At 37.0% G+C, this 18,761-nt stretch overlaps 1 pseudogene; it reads right to left on the bottom strand.

The window, feature by feature from the left end:
* Positions 1–926: 926 nt before the first annotated feature.
* LOC118840057 lies at positions 927–11,682 on the bottom strand (annotated as a pseudogene).
* Positions 11,683–18,761: the final 7,079 nt, after the last annotated feature.

Below are 18,761 nucleotides of genomic sequence, written 5' to 3'. Positions count from 1 at the left end.
AATTCACTGCAACTCTTTTTTTCTGGTACAATGCAAATAACAAAAGTACATCTTAAATTTGGTTGTCACAAATCAGAAGGCTATCCTCTCTTTTTGATGCAGCAGAAAGTAATAAATAAATGAAAATTAAATACTTCAGATCAACAGTTTGGTTTCAACAATTCAGCATTGCACCCCCACATCTGAAAGATAACACAGTCTGATTTTATAAAAAAAATACTTGATATATCACATCACTTGGGCTAAAGATATGTTAAGATACTATTAGTTGTTCCTTTTTTTCTTCAAGGAATACAATGTGATCATTGTCCACCAGTGTGGTAACACATTTTTAATGGGGGTAAGTGACCATTTGGTCCATGACACAATTGTAAATTTCACGCCTCTGTCAGAATGAAACCTGTGCAAAAGGCTCCATGTTTATGAAACTGAAGATACCATCAGTCCTTCACACTTCTTTTAAAGTCTACATTTATCCTCATAAATGCCTAATCAGGGGTGGGGAACCTGCAGCCTTGAGGCCACACGTGGCCCTCTAGGTCCTCATGTGCAGCCCTTAATCCAACCTTCACAGAACAAATCCCCTTAATAAAAGCATTTGTTCTGCAAAACTTGGACTCAGTCAATGTGGCTTCAAAGCTGCAGGTTCCCCACCTCTGGTAAATCTTAAATCACCTTTTGTTCAAAGAAAAAGATCCACATTCATATTGTGAAGTAATTAGGAAAATTCTTTTGCAAGTAAAATATATAAAGATAAAATTCTTCAAGTTTTTTTTTTGTAATTGTGGTTTTTCTTTTAACATTGTATGAAGTGCAGAGAAATCCTTCTAAGGGAAAAAAAAACCAAACTATTCCCTATAATAACAATATAATTAGAACAGTTTTTGTATAGCAATACTTAGAGAAAGTTGGACACTTTGGTTTCCTCAAGAAGAGAAGGATGGAAGAAGATCATCCAATTCAATTTTTTTTTTGACCACAATTCTGTTTTTTTCAGAAATAGTTGCTGATGCCAAATCTCCATTGAGAATATTTTTTGAACAGTGAACAGGTCCACCTGGGTCTTCTGGGGGAATATCATTATACCCTGTTTCTGAGTAGGTTCTTCTCCACCCACTTGGGAGATTCTGTGAAGTGAAAGCCCTGGTTCTTTTACAATGTGACTATTCCTCTCTGAGCTGTAAGAACCAGGGTGGCTGATGGAGTTTCATCATTTGAACAGATGAAGGTGACAGGAGAAATGAAAGGATCTGGAGGAGGCAATTGAACCATCTCTGGTTTAAATTTGGCAGTTGCTATCTTCACATATTTTTTGGGTGTGGTGATGAATGTGTTACATGTAGCACTAAGCAGAGATGAAGCTTCATTCATATTCTCTACACTGGGGGTTGAACGAATGTCATCATGATGAACGAATTCTTGTATGGTATGAACTTGCTTTATTAAAAGGTCATAGTACAGGCGAAGTTCAGACATTTGGGTTTTCAGAGATTCATTGGTTTCACTTATTTCTTTTTTCCTTTTTTGCCCTAGTGTCAGTCAAAAAGCTTCTGCGCTCCCCAGAGCGACTAGCCACCTCTGCCTGTCAGCGGCATTCACAGCTTTCATGTACAAATGCTGCATTCTTGTATTGTCTGCCGGGTGGACTTTAATTTCACAAACGGCCATCTTTATGCTTTCATTGCTCCCTTTGCACACATCATGCTGTGAATCATAATAAGATAATATCCCATTATTTAAAACAAACCAGCCAGTTTGCCAACCTGTGAGATAATTGGTCTACTTGTACAGAACCCCCTCTCTCCTTCAGAGCCCAGCGCCGCGCATCCTCCTCCCAGGCGCCGTGGGCTTTGCTGCTCCTGCTCTGCTGCCCCTCCCTGGGGTCTGTGGCTTCAGCTGGGGCGGGACCGGCTGCGATCATAAGCAGCACTCCCTCTCCCCCAGCCAGCGCAGGTCTATGCAGCCCCAGACACGGACGGCAGCCTCTGGGGAACAGAGGGCGCCGGCCTCAGCATTCCCCGCCAGGGGTCGGGGGCTGTGGGCAAGCCGGAGTTTCAGCCTGTGCCTCCGGCTGCAGCCGCGTGCCCTGAACCGAGCTGCTCTCGCCCTTCTCCGCCTGCTTGTCTCCTTCCTGGCGGTCTTCTTCCCTCTTTGCTTCCCAACCTGCAATTTTGATTAGAAGTGATATCCCTATTGGGGAAGTAGAAAACTACATTCGTATCTTTCTTGTAATTCTCATATTTTAGTTAAAAATTAATTTAATTTTAAAAATGAATTGAAGGGGCAGGTAACTGGTGCATTGGATAGACCACAGGCTCTGGAGCCAGGAGGACTTGAGTTCTAATTTGGCCTCAGACACTTACCAACTGTATGACCCTGGGCAAGTCACTTAACTCCAATTGCCTCAAAAAAAAAATCAATTGAGAGGTTTATAGTGAATAAATGTACTTCCTGTTCCACTGTCTTATAGTTGTGGGAGACTAAAGAACTAAAACACATACTCCAATTAGAAAGTATGGTTTTACCTTGTAGGCGTAGGTCCCCACGATTCTGACTGATGACAAGACCACAAACTGTAACATAAACTAACCTCATTTCACATTTATTTATAAATCATAAAAATGATGTTGCAAAGTATGGTTGGATTTTAGAAACACATTTTCACAAGATCTGTCATAATATCATTGTAGAGAAAATGAAGAGACATGCGCTCAACAATTTTACAGTTTGAGGGCTTACAATCATTTGAATGATTTCACCCAAAGAACATTGAATAATGAATCAATGGCAATCTAAAGGTAGGATTCCAGTAGATTACTTACCCTTGGCTTTTTTTCCTGTTCAACATTTTGATAAAAAATTTTGATAAACACATAAATTAAATTTTATCAAATTGTACATGATATGAAGATAAGATAGCTAATAAATGAATGATACTAGATATAGGATGCCAAAATCTTTTGGCTGACTGAACCAATGGGCCAAGTAATTTCCCTTTTAATCTATTTTCTTGAACTCTTTTGTTTTTCCTTTATCTTCTTTTCTGAGTTTATGAGACCTTCCCAGTACAACAAGCCATCATTTGTGAAAAAGCTTGTAACACTAGGTGTCACAACAGGGTTAGGCTTGTAGTTTGATGGAGGCAGACTGAAAAGCCTAAATTTGCAATAATTCTGACCTTGGGAGTGTTGTTATGAATATGAACAACTAATTAGAGAAAACTCTCTAATAGTGGACTGGGATTGGTTATCCCAGCCCTGCACTAGGGAAGGTTACAATCTTCTATGTGGCTTCCAGAACTGTCTCAAGCCCTGATACCATAATCAAAGAGACAGAAGGAAATGTACAGGATGAGGTTGACCACTGGTTCCTCCACATTCCCCACAATGTATCATTTTTCTTCTTCTTCTTCTTCTTAGCATTCCTTTTGGCTGGATGAGTGGCCCTAACTAAAAAAACAAAAAACAAACAAACAAACAAAAAAACAACGAAGAGTCTTATTACTTGCCACTTTCTCCCTTTAGCTTTCACCTCTCAAGTTCACTTAGAGGCATGAATCCAAGGAAGGAAATTGCTCAGCTGCTGTTACAAAACTGACTCCTGTAGTCAGTACCATCGCTGCTAATATGGCTGGGGGCAAACACTGACACCTCCTTCCTATTAGTATATTTTCTCCCTCCAATCACTCCATAGTTTTCTAAAACATTTTTTTAATTGCTTCTACAGCAGGAAACTTTTCGCTCCAATTCTGATCCAACAACAATTTTCTGTCTTCCTGAGCTGGGGATATATACCTCCTAAGGACTTTAGTGGCACACAAAACAGGCAGGTCAAGCCAGCTCCGGTTCTCATAATCTGGTTTTCTGTGTTGTGCTTTCTTCACCCTGCATAAGTTTATAAGTCTCCCCATATTTCTCTTAATTTTTCAAATTCATTATCTCTTAAGGTGCAGCAATTGCATCCCGTTAAATTAATGAACCACAAATCATTTAATCCTTCCCCAATTAGAGGACATCTCCTGTGTTTTAAGCTATTTACTACTACAAAAGAAGTGCTATTAATATTTTGGTATATATTGGCACCTCATTCATATCCCTGACATATTTACATGTATTTACATCTCCTTGGAGATGTATGTCTAACAGTGAAATCTCTGGATACAGAAGTATGAACATTTTGGTGCTTTTTTCAGTATGATTCAAAATAGCTTTCAAGAATGATTGCATTAATTTACAGCTCTACAGAGCCCCTGCAGTATTATTTATTTTCATCTTTTGTCTTATTTGCTGCTTTTCTGGGTGTGAAGTAATACCTCAGTGGGGTTTTGATTTATGTTTTTTATATTAGTAGTGATTTGGAGAAATCTTTCGTACAGGTAAAAGTTTGTAATTCTTAAATTAACCTGAAATTCTTTTTGAGAATTGATAGCCCATGCCCCTTGACTATACACTGAGGGATGCCTTTTTCATTGGGTCTTGTATATTTCTGTTAGTTTGTCTTATACATGTACCTTTTACTTTTACAAACACTGGTAGTAATGGAAGTATGGGCCCAAGAAGAGGGCTTTGCTCCTTACCCCAAAACATTTGTCTATGGGCCCTGGAAAACCCTACTTTGAACTCTTCTTGAATCTTCCCACTTGATCTGGCATTCCCTAGAGGCCATAAGCCTTCCATTATAGCTATGCCCAAATCTCTGTTACCCTTAACCTAGCCTAACCCTCCATTGTCTGTTATCTTCTGGTAGCCTTCAGCTACTTCCCACCCATAATCCCATTCTCCTGGTTCCTGGAGTTTGACCTCTAGTCACCCCAGTCCCATCAAGATCCTACTTAGATTCCTCCTCAGGATCCTTCCTGGACCCCTCCTCCAGTCACCCCAGACTACTTGGCCACCCCTAGATCTCTCCTACAGTCTTTCTGTATATAAGATCCATCTTGCCTCCATGAAGGTGATGAAGGTGTTCAGATTCATTGTGGCTCTCACCACAAGTGCTCAGACTCAATATGGCCCATTTGTCAATGTAAGCTTCACAAATGCTCATCCTTAAGAGTCTAGCCAATGTTCAGATTCCTTAAGTATCTACCTAATACGGTGGATTTTTAGCAAACTTTGTTTTTCTTTGGCTGAAAGAAGGCTTGGGTCAAATTCATTTGGGCAGGACCCACATGTCACTATTTCGAGGTCCCAGCACCCCTTAAACCTCAATAGTAGGATAAGTACAAATCTCAGAGAGCTAGCTGTGTGAAGAACAAATGAGCGGACTGCTTCTGAATAACCTTATAAAGTTTAAAATTAGATATAAATATAAATGGTAATTATTGTTTCTGATCAATCATCAGAAGCTTACCATTTCTCCTTTGCTCATGTTCCTTCTGCCAGGGATCTTCTTTTCTCTCTCTCTGATTGTCAAACATATCCATTTTTAAGACCCTTCTCAAGTGTCTTCCCAAATGCCCATCACCATCACCCTTAGGAGAAATTAACTTTTCCTTCTTCTGAATTGTGAACTTTTTGAGAGTAGGGACTATATTTGCTAATTCTAGCATGTGTTTAATTAAAGTTTGTTGAATTGGGTACAACATTAGGATACAAAGATGGACAGGATGAAATTCCCCACCCTCAAAGAATTTGTAATCTAATAGGAGTGTTAAGACATTTACAAAAAAAAATAGATGTAGGGGCATCCCAAAAAGTATCTCTCAAGCCTCAGACTGGTTGTGTTTACATATTGAAAGGCCAGTTTGAGCAAATGGAAGAAGCAGTGACTTTGTTTCTATGCTTGTAATTGTTTTCTTTCCTTTTCCCCTCCCACTCTCTTCTTGAGAGAAAGGAAAAGGCTTAGGATTTGAAAATTGAGGCACCCTAAATCTCAAAACTCTTTAGTAGTTAATGGACAAATAACCATTATCTCTTTTATAATCTAGCCTTCTTGGATTGGAGTGGTGTTGTCCATGAAGAGGCCAAGCCCAGGAAGCAAAAAGTTTAACCAAAAGAAAATATTAAGTCTAAGGGCACTAATTAGCTAGCTGGGAAGTTTCTGTTCTTTAATCTGAAGAGGTTCATCCCTGAGTCTGAGAGTCTCCTTTTGGGGACACGAGAGTCTTTGAAGCAACAAGCCAAGAGACCCCAATGGGAGATTTTTTGTCAAGGTAAGTTCTCCACCTAAATTTTTGTTTCTAAAAGACCTATAGCAAGAATACTTTTTCATCTCACATAAAAAACTTAAACCACCCAAGTCTCATGCAGTGTGATAGCATCTATCTATGGTCTCAGATGGAAACTCTTTAGACCAGTGAAAAGGAGGCCTGTCAATTGACACACTATTGTGACATTGCTAAAAGGCAACAGAAGTCCTATAGCATTGAAAGTGTCATTTACCCTTCTACAGGTGTGCCCTGTTCTATGTATTCTTCTTCACATTTGTACTCTAGCAACACACATTCCTTGGATCTATACCTTTTTATGTCTGCTTTTTATTTGTGTTTATGTTTTCCATGGATATTTGAGGGTGTATTAGGAGGGCAGAGTTTATAATCTCAAAGAGGATCATATACATGTCTGAAAGGTTCGGAACCGCCGGATATAAGAAACTCTCAAAGTAGAAGGCAGAAGAATCAAAACATATATTTAGGCTCCACAGTAACCAACCCATGAACCAGCAACCCCATTTTGATATATTGATCAAAAGCTTCCAGGCCCAATAAGTACGCCTTGAAAGAGTAACCAGGAGGCTACAGAGAAGCATGATTGTGTAAAGCAAAATCATGCATCCACCTCTATGGTAAAAAGATTACCCACTGGCTTCAAGTCCTTGTTCAGCTTCCTCCCGTAGGTCAGCTCTGCTACTGGCAGCTCCTGCTTCAGCTTTGGCTGTGGCTGTGGCTGTAGCAGCCTCTGGCTCCAACGGAAGCTGTTTTTAACCATCCAGCTTCTGTGGGGGGTGTAAGGTACGCCAGGGAAAGCACAGGTTCTTTCAATCTGCTTAAGCAAGGTGAAGGGGTTGACCAGGAAAGCACAGGTTCTTTCAATCAGCTTAAGCAAGGGAAGCAAGGTGAAGGGGCCGACAAGCTTACTCCAGTCCAACATACAAACAGCATTCAGTTCAGGGGAAAAAGCCAAACTAGTCAAGGGCACTTGTTGACTAAGTGCTATAAGGAGCCCATTTTTGGTTGCCAACACAGAGGGATATTGCATACCAGTTTTGTGGGGGAAAGAAGTTGTTCCTATTTTTCTTACCTATGTCCTTTTATTAAATGTCTTTGCTTTAAAATAATTTGTTTACTGGATGACTATTAAAAGGGAACACAAGAGGCTGATGAGATATAATTTCAGAGGAGGCAGATCCACAAAGTGCCTTAATTCTAAGCAAGTCATTCTCAAGGAGACCTGCCATATGAGGTGATGGTAGTGATAGCGGTGGTGACTAGGCACTGCGTGTAATAGTAAAAGGTAAAATATGAAAAATATGTCATGCAAAGATTAGTTGACAGAACTAAGGATGTTTAGTTTGGAAAGGAGTAGATTTAAGAAGGTCATTAAATTTGTCTTCAAGTATTTAAAGAAAAGGATGTGATGTGGAAAAAAGTGTTAAACTTTTTCTTGTAGATCGCAGTAAGTGCTTTGAAGTTGCGGAGAAGCAGATTTATTATATTTTAACTGGGGGAGGAAGGGCATGGATTCCTAATGATTAGAGCTGTGCAAAATTGGATTGTACAACCTCGAGGTGTAGTAGATTCTCTCAACTAGATATCGAAGGCATTCTACGTTAGCTAGGTGGTACAGCAGGTAGAGTGGAAGATCAAAGTTCTAACATTGGTTCAGACACTAGCTGGAAGACCCTAGGCAAGTCAACCTTTGTCTGCTTCAGTTTCCACATCTATGAAATGGGGGATAATAACAGCACCTACTTCCCAAGGCTATTGTGAGGATAAAATGAGACAATATTTGTAAAGTACTTAAGGTGCTATATAGATGCTCACTGCTATTATAACTAAGATGAACGTCAGTTTGGTATAAATTAGGCTTGAGGGCCTCTGAAATCTCTTCTTACTTTTAGGTTTTGTGACAATTTAGAATTTGTATGGAGACAATTTTCTCTTAAGAAATAAATTTCTCATGATTAGAATTATCCAAAAATGAATTACCAGGTTCATAAGGTAATGGGAAGCCATACTGCAAGTGCTGAATTAGAAGCTAGATAATTACTGTCAGGTAGGTTATAGAATGGACTCTAATATTGGGAGAGATGTTGGCTGTATGAGCATTAACATTATTTCCGGTTTGTGGATGACATGAAGTTGGGGAAAAGAACTAACACAATACATAACAACTGACATCCAAAAATACCTGTGCAGTGTAGAAAAATGGTCTGAATCAAGGAATAAATTCACTTACACTTCAATACTTGAAGGGTTAATAGTGTTGTAAATGTAGCTACTTTTTTCTACTAGTACAGCCTAGTAATATTCTCAATGCCTTAGGGGACAGTTTTCATGATTTTTTTTTACTAAAAAAATCGTTATGTTATGGTCTCTTGGTGGTAACCTCCTCAAATTCACCTAGACTTGTCACATGACAATGAGTATATAATTTGTAGCTATGCTTATAGTTGAAAGGATGCCAGTTTTGTGCAACCTGTCAGACCTTATGCTTTTTTGCCATATTCTTTATGAACCAATTTCAAAGTCATAATAAAGAACAAGGGAAATAAGTAACATTCAATATAAGGATAAATGTAAAATCTTCCACAAGGGTTCACATGAAAGATATGGTTATACAACTATGCATCTGGACAAAGACCTAGGGGTTGAGTGGGTGGCAAGCTCAATATTATCATTGTCAGCCAAAAAGGCAATGAAAATTTAGACCACAGTGATAATAATGGCTCATATGTATTTATGACTTTAGTGTTTCTAAAGCATTGTCTAAACAATGAACCTCTGAGGTAGGCATTACAAATAGGGATCACATTTTGCTGATGAGGAAACTGAACTTCAGAGAAGGTAACTTGCTCAGGGTCACACCATTAACAAATATCACAAATCAAATTTTTACTCTGTATTTTGCTAACTCCAAGTCCATTTTTCTTTCCATTATACCACTGTGAATCTCTTAACATGGGGACAAGAATGAGATAGGTTTCGCTGTATTCTATTTTAATCTGAAGTAACCAAAACTGAAATATTATGTTGACTTCCCTCAACCACATTTTAAAGCCATTGATAAATTGGAGTGTGCATAGGATCATAGGTTCATAAATCTAGAGGTTGAAAGGCCTTCAAAGACCACCTAGAACAAGCCCCTTGTTTTATAGATGGGGAAACTGAAGCCCAAAGAGGTTAAGGGTTTTGGCCAAAATGACAAAGAGAAGTCAGGTTAGAACAAACATTTGGTGACTACAGAGAAAGTACTCTGTCCACAAAAGGGCAACCTGTTTTGTATATACATATGTATGTATGTGCATGTATATGTATATACATATATATTCAATATAAGGATCCAAATCCTTATATTAAGATTGTTTGAAAGAAAAAGAAATAGAGGGAACAGAGCCAAGATGGCAGAAAAAAGGCAGTGATTCACTTGGGTTCTCCCCCAAATCCCTCTGAATACCTTTAAATAATTATATAGATACATGCTGTATATGCCAATACTATTTGGAGAAGAAAGGAAAGGTGTATTGTAGTGTGTGGGGTTTTAGTTGAGAGTTGTAAGAAGTTAAGAAGTGTTAGAGAAGCCAGAAAGTAGAGATGTCTAGGGAGAACCTCCCAGGCATGGAAACCTGCCATTGAAAAATGCATCAGTATGGGAAATTGAATGTCTTGTGCAAGGAGTAGCAAGGAGTTCAGTGTCAATGGATGGCAGAGTACTGTCAGTTCTGCTGTAACATGACATATGCATGTGTTCCCCAAAATCACTGCACTATGTAAAATCATATAATAAATACTACACAGCTTATGGAAAAAATGGGGCTAAGGGCACAGTGCTAAAAAAACCCGAACTTTATTATTAACACATAAAAAGATAAGAACATAATAAAATGGTAGTATGGTTTTATGCACATTAAATGGTTTAGAAATACATATGTACTATAACCAACACTAGTGTTCTTCATGTCCTCAGGCTCTGCTCAGCCTACCCCAGGCTGCAACTCAGGACAGTGGCAGGGCTGCCCCCTCTCCCATGATGGAAGGGGAGGTGTAGTGTGTGGGTGTAGACCAGCTTTCCTTTGACCACAGTGCCTGCTTTACCAGAAGATATATGATAAATATGGCACTTAACCTTGAGAGAGACCTGAGGTTTGTTTGTGAAAGTGAATGGTTGAAGGGCTGCAGCTTATAAATTATTGTGTAGTTTTGCAGTTTTCTGCATTCTCTGTCTGTTGCTGATGAAATCATGTCTAAGCAAAATTGAAATTCAAATTATGCTCAAATTATTCATTAACATATTTATCATAGAACAAATTCACATTTTCAAAACAAGTATTACAGCAGAACTGAATTACGTGGAGAGTGTAAGAGTGAAAAAGATAGGAAGGGACTAGGTTATGAATTAAAAAGCCAAACATGATTTAAAAGTCAAACAAGATTTAACATTTGGAGCAGTGAGGTGATAAAGTGGATAGAGGCCTGGATTGTAGTCAGCAAAGTCTGGGTTCAAATTTGTCCTCAGTTGTGTCATTTTCCTTTTCTGTAAAATGAAGAATAATAGTAGCACCTACTTTGTAAGGTTGTTGTGAGGACCAAATGAGATAATAAATGGCTGGTACACAATAGGCACTATACAAATGTTAATTGCTATCATCATCATCATCTACATCATCATCATCTTCACATTCTAGAGACAACTGGGAGCCACTGGAGTTTATTGTGTAGGGGAGTAAAATGGTAAAACATACTTTAAGATTATTTTAACAGCTGGAAGGAGAATTGACTGTAATGGGGAGAGACTTGAGATAGAGAAACCAATCAGAAAAATATGAAATAGGTCAGGTGAAAGGTGATGAGGGTCTTCATCTAGCTGTGTCAATGGAGAGAAAGAAGTTGCTGGGGAGAAATGTGTGAAAGATATAATCAGCTAGATTCTGTCCTGAATATGAGGGTGTGAGAGACAATGAGGAATCAAGACACACAGAGATCAATTATTTGAAAAGGTATAAAGAAGCAAATAAAGACTTTTTTTAATGGGCAGAGTATCAAACTCCTTGATATCAGTAGTCAGTCTCTACATTGGTTAAAGAGCTGCCTTTGTATCTGAGACCTTAGAAAATGTTTACTATAAAATGGTAGTGTTGCCATTCCTAAAGGTAACATATTTCTTATATCATAAACACATTCTAGATGATTTAGGCTTATACATAAGAAATATGAGATTGATATCATTCTTTATTTTGACAAGCTTATAATCTGTGCAGAAAATAACAACCCAATAAAATTAATTCACCACACAAAATTCTATATGTAAATGATCTGCCATCTTGTCCCTATAGAAAAGCCTAGTTTGCAAACTCTCTTTTCCAATGAAAATCAAAACTAATGAGTCACTTAGAAGTTAAGTTAAAATACAAAGACAGGTGCCACTTCCTCCTCAAGGTTTTTTAGGATCCCTCCAAGAGCTAGAGCGTATATTGTTTCTAAAACTACTTCATATTTTCTTAACATATATAAAACTATACCGTCATTGTCACAGGGGAGTGGAGATGCTTTCTCCCACCATAGGATCCTGACTTTGGGTTTACATTAAAACTGTGTACAGCTCTGGGGAGCTTGGACTCTCAAAAGAGAGGTCAGGTTCTTCCTTTTGTTGTCTTTGGCTCTTTACAATCATACCCAAGAACTCTAAAGAAAACCAATTTCACCTTAAGTTTGGCTTATGTTTAGGACAGTCCCCAAAGGGATAAATAGGGTTTCTTGTTAAAAACAATAGTACACAATGTACAAAGTAGATCAGGCATATAGGCTAGGTATCAATTTCTTCTCCATAAAATAAATGATTAAGACACTAAAAGACTCCTAAGTGCATTGAATGAAAGATTTAAAATATGCAATATAAGACTATAACGTCTATTACACTCTTCTGGGATATTTATGTGTAACATATGAAAACATGAAACAATTAGTGGATTCCTGAATATCCATTTCATCTTCAAATCTGTTCTTCACTGATTGAACAACTTTCTCATGATCCAAATCTTCTGGCTAGCCATTTCATGATTTAGGTTCATCCTTTTGTTCATAGTTATCCTTACTAAGATAGAGATGCAGATAACTTTACTTGATTTCAGCCAGCTACAATGAGAATTCTAGAGACTCATACTTAAACTCACAAGGTTGCTTTCAAAGCCAGAAACATTCATCTGAGGATCTCTATCCAGTCACATGTTCTCACAGAAGGAAGCCAAAGCAGAAGAAACACTTCAGGGTCTAACGATCATGCAGCAAGATTGACCACGGCCATGTACAAACAGTCACCACGGGGAGGGAAAGGGGATCTTTCCCCAGTCTGAAAGTTTAAGAGAACAAACCTTACTGAATTCCAGCCCATTTAGACAGAGAGAGAGAGAGAGAGAGAGAGAGAGAGAGAGAGAGAGAGAGACAGAGAGAGAGACAGAGAGAGAGAGAGACAGAGAGAGACAGAGAGAGACAGAGAGAGACAGAGACAGAGACAGAGAGAGAGACAGAGAGAGACAGAGAGAGAGAGAGAGAGAGAGAGAGAGACAGAGAGAGAGAGACAGAGAGAGACAGAGAGAGAGAGAGAGAGACAGAGAGAGAGAGAGAGAGAGAGAGAGAGACAGAGAGAGAGAGAGAGAGACAGAGAGAGAGAGAGACAGAGAGAGACAGAGAGAGAGAGAGAGACAGAGAGAGAGAGAGACAGACAGACAGAGAGAGAGAGAGAGAGACAGAGAGACAGAGAGACAGACAGAGACAGACAGAGAGACAGAGGAGCAGTAGAAGATGGAGTTATTTTTAAATCTATTGGGTGGTCCATTCTTTCCAGGACAGTGGATAATTATCATTGATGAAGGAACTCTTTCCCCCTCCTCATAGGGACCAATAAGGAGATTGTTAATCATCCTAAATCACAAGTCCTTTAGCATTGAGCTTCATGTATCACTGAAATTAGTCAGAGTTCAGCTTTGCACGTAGCCTCCTTGCTGGCATATTTTCAAAGATACACCCTATGATATACTAAGGTGTGTATATTTTTTTCTTTACCTAGTAGAATATAAACTCCTACAGGGATGGAATTATTTTATTTTGGTCTTTGTATTCTAGTTCCTAGGAAAGTGTCTGGCATATAGTATAAACCTAATAAATGTTTATTGTTTGATTGCTAGACAGAAGATTTGTACACCAAACTTTTATCAGAATATGGCTATGGGAAATTGGCTACATAGATTTCAGGTGCAATATATTTAGTCATTTTCAGAGTCCTTCCTTTTCTGTGAAGAAAATACAAACAATGAAACCATTATTCAGAGATATTAATGGTAGGGAGTAACCAGGGTATTTGTTTGCATGTGTACATTTGTTGAATTGATGCAAGTCGGAGTTTCTAGCAAAAACAATTTCAATTTTCCTTTAATTGTGACAATTACAGGAAAATATATTGAAGTACTTAGTATTGTTTACTTTGATTCAATTAAATATGGATATATGCAAGATGCAATTTGGAAAATTGTGATAAATTTTAATGTAATTACTGAATAGGAGGGAAAGGCAAGATTGAAAGGTATATGAAGAATCTGATGGTTATATATGTTAAAGAGATCACCACATTTCTACAAAAACACTTTTAAGAGTTCTCCAGGGATTCCTAAGAATCATTTAACAGAAATAATCTATTTATTAGTTACATTTTCTAGCATAACAATTTAGGTTGCATATGTTTATTAATTTACTATAATTTTAAAATGGGAGACAAATGTTAAACTCCAAGAGCTGCATTCTAGCTGTACTAAATGACCATGTTAGTTCTATTTGACAAAATCATTATTAACAGCTGCCTTAGCAATAAAGAATAAACTAAGTTGCAATAAAAACAAAATTATTAAGATTCTTCAGTTCAAAACAAAAAAGAATCTTGTTAGGAGTATCTTATGAAACAATTATGTAGACTATGATTAATTATTATTCTCCTACAGATGTCAATTATAATTTTAATTTGTAATCCCTTCTAATAATTTTGTGAAGTGTAATTATTGACCCTATGAGTTGTATCAATTGCTCCTGAATAATCACTGAAAGTTAATTAAGCTAAGTTACAGATGGGATTTTCATATATTTTCGTAAAAAGTTCTTTGAAACTGAAAAATTGCTGAGTATGAACAGACCATTATATTGTTAACAAAACAGGTTTTCGTAAGATGGTTATTTACTTCTTGTTTTTATAGACACCTGGGAAGAAAATAGTGATAGGATTTTTCTTTTTTGCAAGATAACTTTTAGAAATCACGATTAAGATGAAGAAAAAGAATAATTAAGGATATAATACCAGTTTTATAAATTATTTGAATAAAGGAAAATGATAACAGCTTATGACTTTGTAAATCTAGACTCAGAATGCTCAGATAAGTCATGTGTACAACTAAAAGCATATCTTGTCAAACATTTATCCTGGTGCAAATATATAGGTTTGGGGTTATAAAGTGGTAAAATCTCTTTTTTTTTAAAAAAAAAAGTATTGCGTTTTTCCCCAATTACATGTAAAGACACTTTTTAACGTTCATTTAAAATTTTTTTGAGTTCCATTTTTTTCTCCCTCCCTCCTTCCCTAAAAGAGCAAACAATTTGATATGCATGTTCAATCACCCCAAAATATTACCATATTAGTCATGTTGTAAAAGAAGACACAGACCCAAAGGAAAAAATACATGCAGAAAATAAAGAAAATGAAAAATAGTATAAGTATAAAATAGTATAAGTATAAGTATAATACTATAAGGGATGGCTGTGCAAAATCACCAGCCTCACTTTTTCTTCTGAAGTCATCTGGGTCCAGTGGCAAGATGCAGATCGAGATGACTGGAGATGGTTCTGGATGCAGTGGGAGACCTTGGCCTTTTTAAAACTAAGGTATTTAACAGTTCACAGTTTGACTGAGGCAATATCCATTCAGTGATTAAGGCTAGGTAAGAAATGAGGCAAAGAATGGCCTCTTCTATCTAGTCAAAAAAATTAATCTTAGAAGGGAAGACCCTCAAGGTTTCTGGTCAAAACAGAAATAGTTGTTATTTACATTTGCTCTGAGCCATCAGGACCCAAACAATGACCAGGTGGGCTTGACCAGGACCTATTGTTGGCTAATCAATGAGAAACAGAGTGATTTAGGTTTAAGACATGGTCCTTAAGAAAAGTTAATAAATCCCAAGATTTCTTTTCAGGTTTCAGTGATCAAAATTTACATTCTTTTTACATTCTTTTGGGCAGAGCACCTATAGGTAAAGATGATACTCTATGTGGACAGAGGGAGAGGAAGAAGGGGAGGAGAGGACAGGAGAGAAGAGGAAAGAAAGATGAGGAGAGGAAAGATTAGGAGAAAGATAGGAGCTGTGTTGCACAACTGAACTGGTCAGTTGGGTCCCCAGTGGGGCAGCTTGTACTACTCATAGCTTGTTGTTTTTCCTTCATTCTGGAAGAGGAATATGACATCAGGAAGGTGATGCCATGATGTGCAAATGAATTGGATTTAAGTGAGGGAAGGCTATGCAAAGGCACTAATCTCACTTTCTCCTCCAAAGTCATCTGGGCCCAGTGGCAAGATCAGGATGATTGGAGATGGCCCTAGATACCATAGGAGACCTTGGCCTTTTTAAGTTAAGGCTTTTCCCAGATCCATTTGTCTAAGGCAATGTCCATTCAGCGATTAAGGCTAGATAAGAATGAATGGTTTATTTTACCTAGCCAAAAAAAAATAATCTTGGAGGGAAAGACTTTCAGGGCTTCTGGCCAAAACAGAAACAATTGCTATTTACACTCATTCTGAAAAATCTCTCTCTCTCTCTCTCTCTCTCTCTCTCTCTCTCTCTCTCTCTCTCTCTCTCTGGCAGGAAAAAAATAGGAAGAGCTCTAACATAAGGAAGTGAAACTCTCCCCCACATATAACAATTGTGACATAAAAACAAAAGGAATCAATAAACAAACAAAAAAAAACAGGCCATGTACAAATTATCTGACGAGACTTAAATACATGTAGAAAAGTTTAAGGAACAATGATAGATGAGTTCATTTAAAAATATATATCATTAAATTAAAGAATTCAAATGAACTTAATTTTAAAAAAAAGCTTTCTTAAAAATCATACTAGTTTTCAACTATTTATTTATTTACAGTACACTTAATTCTTTTTAATTAAAATTTATTTTTTAAATCAATAAAATTTCATAATTTAATTTCATCTTTAAGTTCTGAATCATGCACTTCTCTCAATTTCTATCCTTTATGTGCATTTTCAGATGGCTATATAAAATAGTTATTTCAGTTGTGTCTGACTCTTTGCAACCCCATTTGGAGTCCCCTTGGCAAAAAATATTGGAGTGATTTGTCATTTCCTTCTCCAGCTCATTTTACAGATGAGGAACTGAGGCAAAGCAAGGTTAAGTGACTTGCCCAAGGTCACACAGCTAGTAAGTGTCTAAGGACAGATTTGAACCCAAGCTCAATTCTCTATTCACTGTGCCACCTAGTTACCCTATATAAAGAACAGGCCAGTTTCAAAACATGGATTTAGTGTTTTACAAACTATCTCACTTCACCCTTACAAAAATCCTGTAAGGTAGGTGCTCTTAGAATTTTAATTTTACAATTGAGAAAATTGAGGCAGATAGAGATTAAATGCCTAGTTTGAGGCTCAAATCTTTCTGATTTCAGGGCCAGTAATCTATGCCTTAAGGTGCCTCTGCTTTTGGAAGTTTGAGTAAATTTGCAAGGATTTTTGGGCTCCATTCAAGTGCATATTGTGCTATTATCTGTGTCCTCCGGTACAGAGTATTTAATCATTATCTCATTTTTTCAGCATTACTGTGAGGCAATATTGTAAGGATAAAATGAGATTGTGCATGTGAAGCACTTTAAAAAAGTGCTATGCAAATAAATGTAAATTGAAAGTGTTAGTATTAATTGTAGTATTGGATTTATTCTATTATAATACATTCATCTATATGTTCAGAAGAACTTTTGGGTATAGCCTTATGCATTCCAGAACTCATTTTTTTGACCTTTGAAATAAATACATGAGAAGAAAATATAGCTATTATAATGAACATTCCAATTTTTTCAGAATATTTTATGTATTAGCAATCTACCAGAAGCTGTAATAAAGGGGATTAATGAAACAGATTCAGACAAGTCAAGTGATATTAATTACAATGATTAAATGAGTAATTATAATCATGAAATCTTGATGGAGGGGTAGAGATATTATGTGTGTACGTTAGAGATTTGTCATATGTGAGAGTTTTTTTGTTTAAGAGTCTTTCACAGCTTGAAAAGTCATCAATTTGATAACTATTATCAAGAATCAACCATCATATTCACATTTCTTTGATGCTTTCACACCTACTTTCTGTCTACTTTCTCTGCTGGTATTTCTACAGAATTATTGTGGATGGGGGGGGAAGGGAGAAACAGAACTTAAAAAGATAATTTGGTACATGACAGGCAGTTTCAAGTAAGTCACTTTTGTCTGTACTTGGTCATTCACAAATGTTTACTAAAATTGAACATGGTGAGGGAAGGACATTCCACAATTAAAGAAAAGAAGAATAGAATAATAACTGGAAGAGTAGAATATTAAAATGAAAAGAGATATAGCTCTGTGTAGTATTATACATTTTTCTTCTTTAATTACATATATTCTTAAATATTCTCATCACAGATATTTGTCTCCTCAATTTTCTTTCCAATTACTAGGTCAAAGTTCTGATTGGAATGTGTTCATTAAATAGACAATGGATGCATTTTTAAAGGCTCTTAAATGATAAAGATTATCTTGGTGCTATTAATACACAAATATTAAGTGTTAAGTGAAATGTTCCATTAAGATATTTGTGACTAAAGTAATATGAAAGCATTTTTACTATAGTATAGCACACTTTTTTTAACAAAAAATTATTTTTAGTTTACAGTATTCAGTTCCACAAGTTTTTGAGTTCCAAAATTTCTCCCCTTCCCTCCCTTCCTCACTTCCCAAGACAACATGCAATCTTATATATTCTCTGTATATACATTCACGTTAAACATATTTGCACATTAGTCATGTTGCAGAGGAGAATTATAACCAATGAAATGAACCATGAGAAAGAAGAAACAAAACAAAACAAAAAAGAGAGAGCAAATAGTATGCTTCAATCTGCATTCAGACTCCATAATTTTTTCTCTGGATGTAGACAACATTTTCCATAATGAGCCTTTTGGAGGTGGCTTAGAATCTTACATTGCTGAAAAGGGTCAAGTCTATCAAAGTTAGTCATTGTACAGTGTGGCTGTAACTGTGTACAATGTCCTCCTGGATATGCTCCCCTCACTCAGCATCAATTCATGTAAGTCCTTCCAGGTTTTTCTGAATTCCACCTGCTCATCATTTCTTATACCACCATAGTATTCTATTACATTCATAAACCACTACTTGTTCAGCCATTCCCCAATTGATGGGCATCCCCTTAATTTCCAATTCTTTGTCACCACAGAAAGAGCTACTAAAAATATTTTTGTACATGTGGGTCCTTTTCCAATTTTTATGACCTCTTTGGGATACAGCCAT

The sequence above is a fragment of the Trichosurus vulpecula genome, chromosome 1 (assembly GCF_011100635.1).
Source record: "Trichosurus vulpecula isolate mTriVul1 chromosome 1, mTriVul1.pri, whole genome shotgun sequence".
Taxonomy (NCBI): Eukaryota; Metazoa; Chordata; class Mammalia; order Diprotodontia; family Phalangeridae; genus Trichosurus; species Trichosurus vulpecula.
Note: the sequence above shows the minus strand (reverse complement) of the source record. Positions and strands in the feature narration are given on the sequence as shown.